Consider the following 17,213-nt stretch of genomic DNA (forward strand, 5'->3'; position numbering starts at 1 on the left):
GTCTCTCTTTTTTTTTTTTTTAGTCACATAAAGATGAAATACCCTTCCATTTTCAGTAGGAAGTGAGTAGAAGTTCTTTGATTATTTCCCTTCCTTGGAGACAGAAGATGTAAAAGACCAGTTGCTAGGACACAGCATGCTGGGGATCATTCGAATGAAGCTCGATCTCATGAGACTCAACATCCTAGGAATAGGAGTGGCTTTCTAAACAGAGGTCATTCTGGGGCTCAGAAAACCTTATTTAGACCACAGTGGTTTACTAAACACCTACTATATGCCTGGTCCTGTAATTTTGACAAGGAAGAAACAGATAAACAGAATAGCATCTTCCTCACAGAGGCCAGAGTATCCTTAGGGTGCTCAAAAGACAGAAAAGGAATGTAAATGTTGTGGTGATGTGCAAAGTGTGCGCAGAGGTTCATGCAAAAGGAGAGATTCACGGTGGTTTGGAAAGAGAGCCAGGTAGAGAAGTGGAGCCACAGCAGAGTAAGGAATCCTTGCCCAAAGCCCCAGAGAGGGTGAGACAGGTTTGGATTACAGACAGTAGTTAGCTTGGGTGAACAGTGGTTCTCACTCTGGTTGTTCATAGGTTAATAGAAACCATACGGATGGCTTGGATCCACTCCTCACATTCCTAGAGCTATGGTCTGAACCACAGTCTTTTTTGAAAAAAGCTCCCCACGTGATAAAATGGTGCCTGGGTTGAGGACCACTGCGGTCCTGCTCGGAGCGCATCTGAGATAAAGTGAGAGATGAAGCTGGAGAGAAAGGAAAGAAGCAAAGATGAAAGGCCTCAGATGTCTCTAAGTAGTTGGAGCTTCCCCTGTGGACAACCAACGATTTTAAACAGGGAAGTGACCCTACTTATAGGAAATGAGTCAGCCTAATGGTGAAGCCTTGGGAGGCTGAACCTCTAGGGAAATGTAGGCTTCGTTGTCTCTAAAAGCCTGACCATATCTGCTTAGGAAGACACAATTGATTCAAAGCAGACACAATTGATTCAACTCTTCTTTGGTGATGCAGGCAGAGCTCTCGTGTCACTCTGGGGAAACCATTTGCCAGGCAGCCGGAAGGCCCAGGTTCTGATCTCACTTCAGGTACTAACTTGCTGAGGAACCTCAGCCAGATCATCCCCTCTGTCTGGTCCTCAGCTCCCCAACCACCTCAGAGATTAAAAACAAGTCAGTGCTGCTCTATGAGGTTGGCAGTATCTGATTGCTTCGATTTGTCTGTAGCCAAAATGCTACATGAATTTTTACACTTTCCGTGTCAGTGAAGGAGAGGATATGCTTCTTGTTAATCAGTCAGGTCTAGATTAGGAGAGGCTGGGGAAGGGTGAGTCAGGGAATTTCAAATGGTTAGCGCTTTTGTGTTTTCTCTGGTCTCTGACCGGATGTCAACTGAGTTCCTACCATATTCAGTCTGCAGGGATATTAGGTCAAAGTGTCCACCAAATGATCTGCTTCTCCCTCATCGAGGTCTCCATAAGTCAGTGATTCAACCTAGTCTGTTAAGATGGAGAAGAATCCAGATTTAAAGTTGCCATGTTCATCCTGTGGGCTTTGAGCCAGGAGTAGTACCAGCGTGGAGAAGGTCTTCTCACCAGCCTCTCTACCTGGGGCACTTTCTGCCCTAGTCCACCCACAGCAAGCCCAGAAGAATCTTTCAAAAGTTGTTATCATGCACCTCTAATGGTTCCTCACTGCCACAGATGAAGCCCAAGTTCTCTGCTGTGGCACTAAAGATTGTCTCCAGTGCTCCTTCTATCTAATTCTCCAATCTCTTCTGAGGGGTCTCTACAGGGCCCTGCAGGTCAGGGATTAGAACTGCCTACTTTAAGGTTCAGCCAATCCCTTTCATGCATTCAGGTCTTGACCCATACAGTTCTCTGTATTTGGAGTGCTCTCCCCTTACCTTCTCTACCTGGGAAACACTGACTTATCCTCCAGGTCCAGCTAACATGTCACTTCATTCATTTATTGAGGACCTAATCTATATTCTAGGAAAAATGCCAGATACCTGAAGGATGAATGAAACAGAATCTTCTGGTAACAACGCTGGTCTTTGTAACCCTCTTCACCTTGCTGCTGACTTTGTCACTTGATGGTGATAATCTGCTTCTGTTTCTAAGTCTTTCTCTAGATATAATCTCCTTAAAAGTCAAAGCATCTCTTACTCATCTTTGTATCCATAGATGTGAACACAGGGCCTGGCCCAGGGTAGGGGCATAGCGGATACTTGCTGAAGGAATGATTTATTTTGTAAATAAAAAAGAGAGAGAAAAGAAGAGCAAGAGGGAGGATTTTCCAGGCAGAATGAGGACTGCATTAGCTCTTGGGGCTGTCATAGATTGTAACAGTGAAGAGACCCCTTGCATCCCTTAGTCCAGACTTCGAAGAGCCTGGATTCCATAATCACTGACTCCTTACAGATGAGAAACTGAGACCAGACCAAGGAAGGGGCTTGTCTCAATGGCCAAGTAACCAGCATCTGGCCCTCCCCTTACCCCACACCAGCTGAAGAGGCAGCCCCAACCGGCTGCAACTTATCATCTTCCCTCCATGGGACGCCTTAGTTCTGTTGAGCTCCGCTCTCACAAGCAGCATGTAGGCCTGGCATCATCGCCTTGGAATCTGATCACCGGCTCAGTTGCTTTCTTCGTCTGTCTATTTGATATGGCCAGCCAGGAAGACAGTGCTGACGAGGCAGTCTTAAGCCCTGCACTGACAGAAATCAGGTGTCCTCGCTTCATAAAAGAAACATTAACCGATCCGATGGGAGCTGGAAGCAGAAGTGCTGACAAAGATGTAACTCCCAAGGATTATATGGGGCAAGGAGACAGCGTCGTTCTCTCCTGATTTAGAGGCGTTCTGGGGCTCTCAGACAAGACAGAGAAGAATGAGATGCCAGGGATGAAGGCCACCAGGGAGGAAGTCTCAGCTGCTCAGCTGAGGGGATCAGGAGAGAAGGAATGAACAGGATGGCCTTGGGCCCCTCCTTGATAGCCCCACAGCACCATCCAAGCCCTCACCAGCCCTCTCCAGGACCCAAGCCTCTCCACTGGTTCCTTACTGGCTTTGCTGTCTTCAGCCTCAGCCTGGTCCCCACATAGCCATCTGATGGTCTTTCTAGATTACCTGACTGTAATTTAAATACCCTTGATTAAAGTCCTTCAGTGGCCCCCTGTCCCTAGATGGCATACAAGACCTCCCTAAACCCCTTCCTGATGCCCAAAGGCAGCCATTTCCCCTAGAAGAGGGGTTCTGTTTTCACTGCTCCTGTGAGTCAGAGAACTTCTGACAAAGAAGAGATCCAGGAGACAAAGATGGATGGTTTCCAGGCAGGAGGGACCCCTCTTTCTAGAAGATCCACCTTCCTTCCTAACCTACACACACACCCATTCCTCCTAAGGGAAAGTCAATTCCAGGGGCATTCAGTGACCGAGGCACTCTGCTCTCTGCCCAGACTGTTTGTGGCTCCAGGAACTTCGAGATGACTGGACACAATTCCTACCCACAGATAACTCACAGTCTGGTGGTGGGAAAAGATATAAAACACATAATTATGACAAAGAATTACACAGTATTCTAGTAGTCTGTTCAAAGTGTTTGGGGTGAGGGGAGGGGGCCAAAGACCAACTGTATGAGGACAAATTGGGGATATTTGGGCTTAGATATTTCCCAGGAGCAAAAGAAGAGAAGGGACTGCAAAAGCTTTCCCCATGGTATAAACCATGTGGTGCCAAGACTCACAGAAGGCAAATGCAAAGTATCTGGGAAACAATATATAATTAGAGAACAGGTGGGAAGGCAAGGGAAGAGACTTGAGTGGATGTAACACCTCGCATAGTGTCTTCACCTCTCTTTCTCCCCCTCCTTCTCTTTCCATCCCTGTCCTGCAACCCCTCTCATCTCTTCTCCCCTGACATGCGTGCTCAGTCGCTAAGTCACGTCTGACTCTTTGAGACCCCATGGACTGTAGCCCACCGGGCTCCTCTGTCCATGGGATTTTCCAGGCAAGAATACTAGAGTGGGTAGCTGTTCCCTTCTCCAGGGGATCTTCCCAACCCAGGGATTGAACATGTGTCTTTTGCATCTTTTGCACAGATTCTTTACCTGGGAAGCCTCTTCCCTGACACTGGCCACATTTTTTTTTTTTTAATGTGAAGGAGCATCTTCCATGTAAAGTGATGGGGAGGAAGGTTAAGTGTATTGAGGTAGCTTCAAGGTTCCATCATCCCAGCTGATGGAACTCGAACTAGGAAAAGAGAGCTCCTTTCTCACTGCTGTGTTGTCTGTTAATCCCCAAGAAGAACTCAAATGGACTGATATGAGCCATGCAACCACCTCCAGGGCTAACCCCTGGTCCCCGGTATGGAGGATATATTTGAGCAAGCCTGAGTTGCATAACCATGGCAAAACTTAGGGTCCCTGATCTCTTCAAAATCACCTGGAGTGAGGGAGGAGCACTTCTCCAGAGGGAGGAGGGTTTCTGTAACCAGAAGATGGAGAGAGGCTTTTCCACATGTAACACTTCATTCGACCCCACTTCATTTGTGGATTTCCATCCTCTAGGGAGACCGTGGTGACTCTCCGGGAATGCTAGGGATTTCCTGACCTCTTTACCCAGGAGGACTTGTACATAACATCTCAATAAATGTTTACCCATGGCTGTTTTGGCATACTGAAGAAAGAAAAATTAAAAATCAAGACAGAGATTAGAGGAAAAGAATAATCTTGGAGCAAGCTGGAAATTCCGACACCATGTCAGCTCTGAAACGACTCATTGGGAAGAAATGTCTTGCTGCCCTTGGTGAGCCTGAAGAAAGAATAAGAAGACACTCAGAGAACATGTGGAGTGTGTGCAGCTGCATTTGCACCAGGAAGCAGAGCTCAGCTGAAGAGCTGCAGTCAGCATCCGAGATAGGAGGAGCCTGTCCTGGCTTTGATGCTGGAGGGATAATGGAGCCACAGTGCAAGCACAGGGCCTTTTATTGACAGGGTAAAAAGAAGCCAGCTGGGGTTTGTCTATAGCTGAGCTTCTGATTCTATCCCATCCTTCTGAAGAATACCCCCTTTGTTCCTTTGCTGCAGGTGGCACCTGTCATTACAGGACGTGGAAATAGGATAAACAGCCCTGAGCTCCTTAAGAGATGCCCCTTCCTCAAATGAGTCTCAAACAGCTCTCCAAGTTATCTTTCTTGCTCGCTCTCTCTCTCCCCCTTCATCTCTTTCTCTCAATCGGAGAATTCAGCTGAACAAGGAAGATGGCGTTGGCCACAGAAGTCTGTGTTCTAATAAAGTGCCATTCATTTTGGTTACGAGATGACAGTCTTAACTTGGCTACCACCTCCTCTCCCATAATAAATCCCTTAAAATTAGAGAAAAATATAAAAGAAAAAAATCAATTTCAAATGAGGCCCCACACCAAGTAGTGAAGCCCTCAGTGGGTCCAGGAACAGTGAAAAATCCTTTGAAAGCAGGAAGGAGGTGGAACTGGTAGAAAAATGGAAACTACAGTCCAAGAGGCACAGAGGAAGTTCTATTGAAAATTTCCTACTTGCCCAGAAGGGGTAGAAAGAGAGAAGAGGAGAAGACCTGGAGTGAGGGACCTGGTCTGTCTGGCACATCAGTCTGACTTCTGCTCCCTCCCATAGGACAGCTGGTCACTACTGGTGACCAGCTGGTATTTGCCTCCAGGAAGAAGAGCTGTTGTGGGGAAAGAGGGGTTGGAAAATTTGGCAGGACCACAAGAGGCTGACTGTACCTGGGGAGGAAGGAGAGCTTCCACACCCAGAAGACAATCACACGAAGAGATCCATAGACAGCTCTCACCACCCTCCAAACCTCACTGCAAAGAGCAAGATTAATTCAGGAAGTGGGTCCCACTCCTCCCTGCAGACAAGCTATGTGAACATATAGAGCACAGCCAAACAGAGAAACTCAGCTGCGAAGAGGGATGCACAATTCACTCTTACCAATAAATGAGAGATGTCAGCACCATGATGGGAAAACAGCAAACTTGTGGTGGGTATAACCACTGTGGGAAACAGTAGGGAGGCTCCTCAGGAAACTGAAACTAGAATTCTATTTCTATTTTGTGGGATCGCATATGACCCAGTGATCCCACTCCTGGGAATATACCCAGACAAAACTGTAATTGAAAAAGATCCATGCACCCCTATGTTCATAGCAGCGCTATCTCAGTAGCCAAGACATGGAAACAGCCTAAATGTTCACGGACAGATGAACGGATAAAGAAGATGCAATACCATCTACAGTAGAATACTAAACCATGAAAAAGAACAAAGTAATGCCATTGGCAGCCACATTGATGCAACTAGAGATTCTCAACTAAGTGAAGTAAGTCAGACAAAGGCAAACACTGCACAGTACCACTTATATGTGAAGTCTACAATATGGCACATATGAGCCTACCTACCAAACAGAAACAGACTCAGAGACATAGAGAGTAGACTTGTGGGTGCCAGGGGGGAGGGGGGAAGGGGAGGGGTGCCCTGGGAGTTTGGGGTTGATAGAGCCAAACTGTTACATTTGGAATGGATAAACAACAAGGTCCTACTGCGTAATAGCACAGGAAACGATATCCAATATCCTGTAAGAAACCATAAGGGAAAACATTTAAAAAGAATGTATATATGTATATAACTGAATCACTTTGTTGTGTGGCAGAGGTTGATACAATACTATAAATCAACTATATTTCAATTTAAAAAAATAAATAAATAAACTTAAATTGAGAGCCTATGGCCAGCAATTCAGAGGGATGGGAATAAGCAAAACAGGACTGTAGAATAAGGAAAACTAAAATCAGAGTCAGAGGTAAAAGGACCTATATCCATAAAATGCCAGCTAGAGATCATAAAAATTAGAAAGTTAGATAGTGAACAACAACAAAAAAAGCAGTAGATCACTTGAATGGTAGAAGGGACACAATCGAAAAGGGAACTAGTGAGCTGGAAGACTGAGCCCAGGAATTCTCTTAGAACGCAGCCAAAAAGGAATAAGGAAGTGAAATAAGTCAGACCGAGAAAGACAAATGCTGTGTGATCTCATTGGTATGTGGAACTAGAAACAAAGATCAGATTGGTGATTGCCAGGGCAGGGGGTAAAAGGTAGGGGAGACGGGTGAAGGTGATCAAAAGGTATTTACTTCTGGCTATAAGTTCTGGGGATGTAATTTACAGCATGGTGACTAGTTAACAACCAGGTATTGTCTATTTGAAAGTAGCTAAAAGTTAGAAGTTCTCACTGAAAATTACTTCAAATCTAGAATTCTGTGGCCAGCCAAAATTTGACTCTAGAGTCAAGGCAAAATGATATTTGCATTGATACATGGACTTAGAAAAAATTATGGTCCAAAATAGCCAAAAAAAAAAAGTTACTAGAGGCAGTCTTATAGGAAAGAGAAAAACGAATCCAGGAGGGAGAGAAGAGGTGCATGAAGCAATGAGGAATAAAAGAAATACCACCCCCCCGCCCCGCCCCGCCCCACCCTGCTAAACCAAATGTGCCAGTTGTTTCAGTGTAGACTGTGCTGGGTTGACCAAAATGCTCATTCAGGTTTTTCTGAAGTCCAAGAGGGAGGGGATATACATATATGTGGGCATCCCAAGTAGCTCATGGTAAAGAATCTGCCTGCCAATGAAGGAGACACATTCAGTCAGTTCAGGCGCTCAGTTATGTCCAACTCTTTGCGACCCCATGGATTGCAGCTCATCAGGCTCCCCTATCCATCACTATCTCCTAGAGCTTGCTCAAACTCATGTCCATTGAGTCGGTGATACCCTCTAATCATCTCATCCTGTCGTCCCCTTCTCCTCCCACCTTCAATCTTTCCCAGCATCAGGGTCTTTTCCAATGAGTCAGCTCTTTGCCCCAGGTGACCAAAGTATTGGAGTTTCAGCTTCAGCATCAGTCCTTCCAATGAATATTCTTGACTAATTTCCTTTAGGATTGACTGGTTGGATCTCCTTGCAGTTCAAGGGACTCTCAAGAGTCTTCATCAACACCACAGTTCAAAAGCATCCATTCTTCCGCACTTACCCTTCGTTATAGTCCAACTTTTACATCCATTCCCAAATGAGCTATCAAGGAAGCCCAAAGGAGACACAAGAGAGGCAAAAATTCTCTCTCTCCCTCCCTTTTTATCTACCTATCTATATGAATATACATACACACAGTGGCACTCTTAATATAACACCATTTAAAAAGGATCATACAGTTTCACCAAGTGAGATTTATCCCAACAATGAAAGACTGGTTTAACATCCCCAAATTAGTCAATGGAATATACTACATTAATAAAATAAAGGGCAAAGATTTTGTAATAATATTCAAAAATGCAGGGGAAAAGCACTTGAAAAAAATCTAACACCCTTTTATGATAAAAATGCTTTTAAAACTAAGAATAGAATAGAACCTCCTTACTCTGAAAGAGTATCTATGAAAAGCCAGCAGCTATCATCATACTTAATGGTAAGAGATTCGATCCTTTATCCCTAAGATCAGGAATGAGACATGGATGGCCTCTTTCCATTTCTATTCAACATTATACTGGATATTTACTATATTTGATATTCAGAATAGGCAAATATGCAGAGAAAAAGGTAGATTAGTTGGTTGCCTAGCACTAGGAAAAGGGAAAGATAGATTGCTATTGGGAACAAGGTTTTGTGTGTGTGTGTGGTGGTAAAAATATTGGCAATTAGATCATGGGGGATGATGGTGGCATTAACTTTAAAAATAGAGAAAAACCATTGAGTTGTACATGTTAAATGGATAAAATTTAGGGTGTGTAAATTATTTATTAATAATGATATTAAGAATCTAATATTAACGACTAGAAGACAAGTAAATGAACTTATTCAAACAAGAAGAACATATATTTTAAAATACAGGGGTAAACAAGACTTGATAAAGACAAAGGAAGGCAAGAACAGAACAGAGGGAAAAGCAACTAGAAATAAAACTGAAATGAAAGCAAAACATTTGAAACAAACCAATCCCAACTTAATAAACACCATGGATATGAACATGTTGAACTCACTTTTAAGAGATACCCTTACATTGTATTTGAAAAATCTAGCCACTTGTCACTTTTAGGAAACACACAAAACAAAATTTCCCCTGAAAATAAAGCAGCAGAAAATACTTGCTTCGAGACAGCTAACAAACATAAAGCAAGTCACTGTGTTAATATTGTATAAAATAAAACTCAAGGTAAAAATCATTGAAAGAAACAAAGATGTTCACTTGGTTTACATAAAGTGCAGAGGGGAAAAAAAATTCTTGTAATGCCCCCGGTAGCTGCTCTGGCTGGTTTTCCCAAGTGGATTCTGAGACTCAAAGGAATCTGGGTACTTTTATGGTTTCATGTTGGAAAAAATGGCACATTTTAAATGAACTCTGCCCTTGATCAACTCAACCGGAGGGCCCAGACTTCTAAGGGCATCTCAAACAGGACACACTTTGACCGTAATGTGGAAGTGTTCTCTCTCACTTTTGGCAATTTTGTAGATTGTCTTCTGACCTTGAGATGACCCTCTCCTCAAAATAGACATCAGAATCTCTCTCATTCGAAATATACTATCTGGCTTTTCTTTCGTTTAAATTGCCTTTATAGAATGAGATATTTCATGACCTTCTCCACCACTAGTGGTAGATTAAAGTGATTTGAACGTGTGACAAATGGAATATGGGCAAAGAAGTACCCCCTCTTTTGAAACCCTGGGAGTTTAAGTGGGTTTTCAGAATAGAGCTGTGTGCAGTGTATTAGAACATGCAAATGGTTTAATTACATTTTGTTCATATTGGTTATAAAAGGAGGATATAGGCCAGTTCTTCCTGGGAGGCTCTGTTAAAATCATTGAGAATACATGAAATTATGTGACAAATGTGAGTGCCCACTACACGTCTGACATTCTGCAAGGTCGCTAAGACATTCACAGCCTCTAATCTTCTGGAGCTTCCAGTTCTGCCTTCTGAAGCATGCCTACCACAGAAAAGTATTATTTCATTAAGGACTGGAGCGCTTAGAGATTCCATTAAAATTAAAGTGTGACCCATTGAAATCTAAATGCAATGAAAGTGCATAGCGCACAATGAAACACAAGCAATGGTCCCATGCAAGGCTAGTAATGAACCCCCAGAAGAGCACTATTTTCACAAATCCACCATGGTCTAGGGTCTTAGAAGTCCAGAAAATGATCTTATCAGAACACCTAAAAAGGAGAGATTTTCAGTAGCATGCTGATACTAATTTCGCACAAGATTGATTTTAAAATGCAGTTTACCACTTTCCTATGGCCAGAGTCCTCCTGTTGTCCATCATATCAATACCACTCTCCTAATATTAAGATACCTAGAAAGTTTAATTAGTCCTCAGAAGATAGTTCAGAGTACATAGACACAGTGAAGGGAGATGGTTAATTTTGATATTTTTATATCTGGAGAAATTGCCACTTACCAGTGAATTCTTAGGCAGAAAATAGTTTGTATCTGATATAAGCCATAGAAATTTTTCTGTATTAGCGTGCAACTGTATCTTACTTTCACTCATACATTTCTATTACTAGTAACCATTATACTGCTATAATTTGCAAATATAGGAGTTACTACCTGGCTCAGATGGTAAAGCGTCTGTCTACAATGCGGGAGACCCGGGTTCGATCCCTGGGTTGGGAAGATCCCCTGGAGAAGGAAATGGCAATCCACTCCAGTACTATTGCCCGGAAAATCCCATGGACAGTGGAGCCTGGTAGGCTACAGTCCATGGGGTCGCGAAGAGTTGGACACGACTGAGTGACTTCACTCATTCACTCACCATTCAGGTATTTTACTAATAACTTTCCATGTATGAACTCAATCCTCAAACGTTCTTATGAGAAATACATCAATACTTTATCTCCTTCATTTTTCAGTTGAAAACAAGGCAAGAAGAGTTTACGTAGATGGCTCAAAGTCACATAACTCTTAGGTGGCAGAACAAGAACTCAAATCTAGCAACTCGATGTCCATTGACAGAAGAATGGATAAAGATGTGGTACATATATGCAACAGAATACTACTTAGCCATGAAAAAGAATGAAATAATGTCATTTGCAGCAACATGAGTGGACCTAGAGATTGACATCCTGAGTGAAGTCAGATACAGAAAGAAAATTATTATATGATAGCAGGAATCAAGATTGCCTGGAGAAATCTCAATAACCTCAGATATGCAGATGACACCACCCTTATGGCAGAAAGTGAAGAGGAACTAAAAAGCCTCTTGATGAAAGTGAAAGTGGAGAATGAAAAAGTTGACTTAAAGCTCAACATTCAGAAAACGAAGATCATAGCATCTGGTCCCATCATTTCATGGGAAATAGATGGGGAAACAGTGAAAACAGTGTCAGACTTTTTTTTTTTTGGGTTCCAAAATCACTGCAGATGGTGACTGCAGCCATGAAATTAAAAGATGCTTACTCCATGGAAGGAAAGTTATGACCAACCTAGATAGCACATTAAAAAGCGGAGACATTACTTTGCCAACAAAGGTCCATCTAGTCAAGGCTATGGTTTTTCCCGTGGTCATGTATGGATGTGAGAGACGGACTGTGAAGAAAGCTGAGCACCGAAGAATTGATGCTTTTGAACTGTGATGTTGAAGAAGACTCTTGAGAGTCCCTTGGACTGCAAGGAGGTCCAACCAGTCCATCTTAAAGGAGATCAGTCCTGGGTGTTCATTGGAAGGACTGATGCTGAGGCTGAAACTCCAATACTTTGTCCACCTCATGAGAAGAGCTGACTCATTGGAAAAGACCCTGATGCTGGGAGGGATTGGGGGCAGGAGGAGAAGGGGACGACAGAGGATGAGATGGCTGGATGGCATCACCAACTCGATGCACATGAGTTTGGGTGAACCCTGGGAGTTGGTGATGGACAGAGAGGCCTGGCGTGCTGCGATTCATGGGGTTGCAAAGAGTCGAACACAACTGAGCAACTGAACTGAACTAATCTTTTATATGCAGAATCTAGAAAAGAAATGATACACATGAACTTATTTACAAAACAGGAGCAGACTCACAGATTTAGAGAATGAAATCTACATGATTGCAGGGGAGATGGATGAAGGGAAGGGATTAATAGGGAGTTTGGAATAGACATGTACACACTGCTATATTTAAAATGGATAACCAACCTGGTCCTATTGTATACCACAGGGAACTCTGCTCCATGTTATATGGCAGCCTGGATGGGTAGGTAGTTTGGGTGAGAATGTTGTTGTTCAGTCACTAAATTGCATCCTATTCTTTATGACTCTGTGAACTGCAGCATGCCAGGCTTCCCTGTCCTTAACTGTCTCTCAGAGTTTGCTCAAACTTATGTCCATTGAGTTGGTGATGCCATCCGACCATCTCATCTTCTGTCACTCCCTTCTCCTCCTGCCCTCAATCTTTCCCAGCATCGGGGTCTTTTCCAATGAGTCGGCTCTTCACATCAGGTGACCCAAGTATCAGAGCTTCAGCATCAGTCCTTCCAATGAATATTCAGGGTTGATTTCCTTTAGGACTGACTGGTTTGATCTTCTTGAGGGAGAATGGATACATGTATATGTATGGCTGAGTTGCTCTGCTCTGTACCTGGAACTATCACAACTTTGTTAACTGGCTATACTCCAATATAAAACAACAATAATAAAAAAGAACCAGAATTAAAATTCAGGCTTACTGGCTCCAGATTTTGATGCCTTTGTCTTGAGTCATGGTCTCTCTCATAGTCATGTCTCAGGACCCATTTAATCAACAATTATTTATATGAGATGTTAGATTTATTAGGTAACAACCAACTAGGAATAGTTGGTTGATTGGAAAAGGTCCAACTTTCTTTAAGTGGCCAGTCTTTCCACTGTAATCCCTATAACCTCAAATGAGAGAGAGGAAAAGCAAAAAGATTCCTGAACCAAACTCAAAAGTGGAACTGAAATACTGTCTGAAGGTCAACGTCTAATATAAAAGGTTACTCATGGTACAGGCATGTCTAGTACAAAGGGAAAGTTTAAAATTCCAAAAAGATCTTAAGAATTTTCCAGAAACTTGGCCATTTGTGAATAAGGGAAGTCAGGATCCTAAGCACCTACCAATGCACCTACTGAGGCATTTCAGGTACAAAGCCCCTGAAGAACTCCCAGCAGCAGGGGTTCTACTGAGGCTTGATAAATGCTTGTTGAATGAATAATATTAAGTCATCAAGTTCCTTGTGTACCCTTCTGTTCAGTGACCTTTGCTAGGTGATTGTTCAAAAGCTCAAAGGGCTTCTGGTGCAGAAAACTGAACACATTTTCTATGTTTGCTGATTTAGGAAACAAAGAAAAATGTTGAAGGCATGCAGATGATAAAGTTTGTGCCAGTAGCACCCAGGATATTTCAACTGTGTAGCAAGTTGGACTGACTCAGCAGTATGCATTTTAGTTCAGTTCAGTTGCTCAGTCGTGTCCGACTCCTTGTGACCCCATGAATCGCAGCATGCCAGGCCTCCCTGTCCATCACCAACTCCTGGAGTTTACCCAAACTCATGTCCATCGAGTCGGTGATGCCATCCAGCCCTCTCATCCATTTACTATACTCAAATTTAGCTACTGAGCCTCCAATGCCTTCAGAATTCAAAGTTCTAAACTGAAATGTAAAGAGAGATGGGAGTCCAGATACCCGACAGAGGAGAGGAGAAAAGATGGTAGAGGAGAAGAGAAGGAAGTTCAGAACCACCTATGAAAGGGCAAGGCCCCTGGGAGACTAGAGTGGGTGCCTATTGATGGACCAAGGGGAGGAGCCATGGTGAAAGGATGTTCCATTCAGACGGGCAGACACTGAGTTCCTGCTATGGGGCAGGTCAGTGATAGGTGCTGAGGTTGCAAATGAAACCCATGTCTCATTCACCTCTAGTTGCCAAAATTTCTGCCATGATTTCTTCTGAACAACTCAGACAGCATCTCCCAGGGGCTCATGAATATGTCTTATTTTGGCCCAGATCAGTGAAATGCCTTGACAAGTCTTCCTCAACCAGCTCCCTTGTAAGAGAAGTATCTTTTCTTCTGGTGCCAACCATTGAGTGACCCCACAAGATTTGGACATAGCCATGCTGAACAGCACCATCTCCTTTGTGATGTCTCTTGAATCATACAAGGGGCTAGTGTTCTCTGCAGCTTCAGCATGTCAAAGCCACTGCTTTCCACATGAAAGTGAGGACAAGGCCCCCATATCACAGGCAACTTTGGCCAAACCTTATGACCTAGGACCCACAGAAGTCCCATGAAGTTCTAATGGAAAACAGCTCCTTCACCTTCTGCTTGTGCCAGGCTCTGGCAATTGTCCATGGAGACGTGTTGAAGGGCCAACTTCTGAGACAAAACATACACTGTCCTAATTTCCCTTCTCACCCACACTTATTTTTATCTGTCCTTTCTTCAAAGTGCTTGTGCAAATTGTTACCAGCCCATTATAAATGCCTTGACCCACCCAAATTCTTCTGGTAGAGACCACTGGGGTCCCACTAGAACTCCACAATATGAAGATAAATAAGACCTGGTTCCCCTCTCTCAAGGCATGAATATCTAGATGACTTTATGTTGTATCACAATTTGTCTAAGGACTGGGGCTGTTGACCAAAAAGAGGCAGTTTTCAGTGCAGTCACTCCAGGCAGCCAAAGAGTCCTTCTGCCTTCCTTGAATCTGCTCCTTACCACCCTCACAGACTTCAGGAAGTTATTGAAGTCACTTTACTTTTCATGTGCAGAAACTTGAGAGAAAACTAAAAACAAAAACAAGCAAACAAAAACCCTCTTCTCTTCCTGATCAAGAGATAACATATGAGAAATGGTTTTGTAAAACAGTGGACTCCACCTGCTTCTCACTCAGCCAGTGCCTCCTTCTCCCTTCCCAAAGCACTTGCAGATTCTAATATCACACTGCAGGATATTTGTTCATATGACTGATTCCCACATTATACTGTCAGTCACTAGAAGGCAAGAGAAAGTCGTTCAGTCGTGTCTGACTCTTTGCGACTCCATGGACTATATAGTCCGTGGAATTCTCCAGGCCAGAATACTGGAGAAGGTAGCCATTCCCTTCTCCAGGGGATCTTCCCAACCTGGGGATCGAACTCAGATCTCCTGCATTGCAGGCAGGTTCTTTACCAGCTGAGCCACCAGGGAGGCCTTAGAAGGCAAGGGTCACCTCCATTTTCAGATTATCTACCCCTGCCAGACGTATAACAGACACCCTCAAAATACACACAGACTGACTATATGAATGATTGGTGTGCAAATATATAAATTTTATTCCCTCTGATGTTCTGAATGATTTTGGAAAAATCACATCACTTTCAGAACTCTGGTTTTCCTAATCACTAGTAGGAAACACATTAGATGACACATTGCTGTATGTAAACATACAGTGAGGGTTAGATATTGACTTTACACATGATTAATTTCAACCCAGAGAATCCCTGTAGTGTTTGACTCCAAATTCTTCCATTGTACAGGTAAGATTAAGTCTAAGAAAAAATGTATGTGTGATGTGTCTGCGGGGATGTGGGTGGCCATGTGAATCAGAATCCAGATCTTTTGACCTCCAGTTCAGTGTTTTTTATGCCACATTTTCAGATCCTCAAAATTGACACAGTTAACACAGGATGACTTTATCATCCGGAGCGCAGTGTGGCGTTCCAGATAATAGATCTGTTCCTGGCAGGAAATAGACACCCTGGTCAATGGAGAGATAATCCTTGGTGAGAAGGAACCCTGAATTGAGAACAAAACTGCACAGTATTGGTCAAGGTGGTGATGAGTTATTCTGAACGAATCAAACATGAATAGCAACAAATGGATTCCCATGTGCCCCAGCCCCATACGGAAATTAAAATGTATTTGTTCAGCAAGACCAACACTTAGGAAACTTAGCAAAGCTGGGTGACCTGTAAAGCACAGCATTGCAAAGAGAAAGGGTTGAGTTCATTAAAGAAACACTCTGACGTGGCTGTCAATTCCATAACCAGTCATTCACTCGACAGTCATACTCCTGGCTCTTACTGTGAACCCTGCTTGGTGGTAGACCACTCAGAGGGTCAGGAAGGGTTCCTATCCTCTGCCCTTCCCAACCCAGGGTGCACCATCTGATGGAGAAGAGGTGAGATGCTTGAACAGAAGAGCGCAGCAAAGTTATGGAATGGCTGATAGATTGCGTCTAGAAGGCTGTGAAGGACACAGAGGAAGATGTGGCTGATTATACCTGTGGGGTGGGTGGACAAAGAGTAAAATGTTGGTCAAGAAAAGAGTAGACTTTTAAGGAGGGTATTCGAAAATAAAAAGCTGTTTTTTCGTCTGTCTGGTTATGAGTGTGTCAGGGACAAATTATTCTAGCAGATGAACAACATGGTGGTTAAAACTGGCTTGGCATATTTGGGCAACTAAAAGGAGTTTAATGTATCAGAGGGCATGGTGTGTGTTAAGAAGGATATGATGAAGAGGTAGGCAAAGTCCTTATCTCATAGGAAGAAATTTATACTTACCTTTGTGACCAAAATGCTTTACCTTGGAAGCCATGAGTGAGCTTCAAGGTATGCACAAATCTGTTAATTACATGTAAGTTTTGTGTGTCTATACATACACAGGGAGGAGATCTAAGAGACACGAGTTTGATCCCTGGGTCAGGAAGATCCGCTGGAGGAGGGCATGGCAACCCACTCCAATATTCTTGCCTGGAGACTCCCATGGACAGAGGAACCTGGTGGGCTACAGTCCATGCGGTCGCAAAGAGTCAGACACGACTGAAGCGACTTAGCACGCATGTATATATAAATGTTACTGAGATGGGTATCTTCATATTCACATATTCTTCTGTGCCATCACTGACAGGATGCTCTCCCTAAATACAGACAACATTAAAAAACCAGCAGTCCAGAAGATGATACATTAGGGAAGGATTTTAAGAAGGCTGTGATGAGACCAGAAACATGTTCAAGGCTGATCTTTCTGGTACTGGTGTGGACAGTGCACACAGGAGTTAAGCTAATGGCAGGAAGCAGGTGGAGAGGTAAGTGCTACGATAGCCCAGGAGAGAGAGAGGGAAGCCTCAACAAGGACTGTGCCAGTCCCTAAAGGAATTAGCTTCTAAAATAGCTGATTCATTATGACTTTCAGACTTGAAGATCATA

This window comes from Capricornis sumatraensis, chromosome 6, assembly GCF_032405125.1.
Source record: "Capricornis sumatraensis isolate serow.1 chromosome 6, serow.2, whole genome shotgun sequence".
NCBI lineage: Eukaryota > Metazoa > Chordata > Mammalia > Artiodactyla > Bovidae > Capricornis > Capricornis sumatraensis.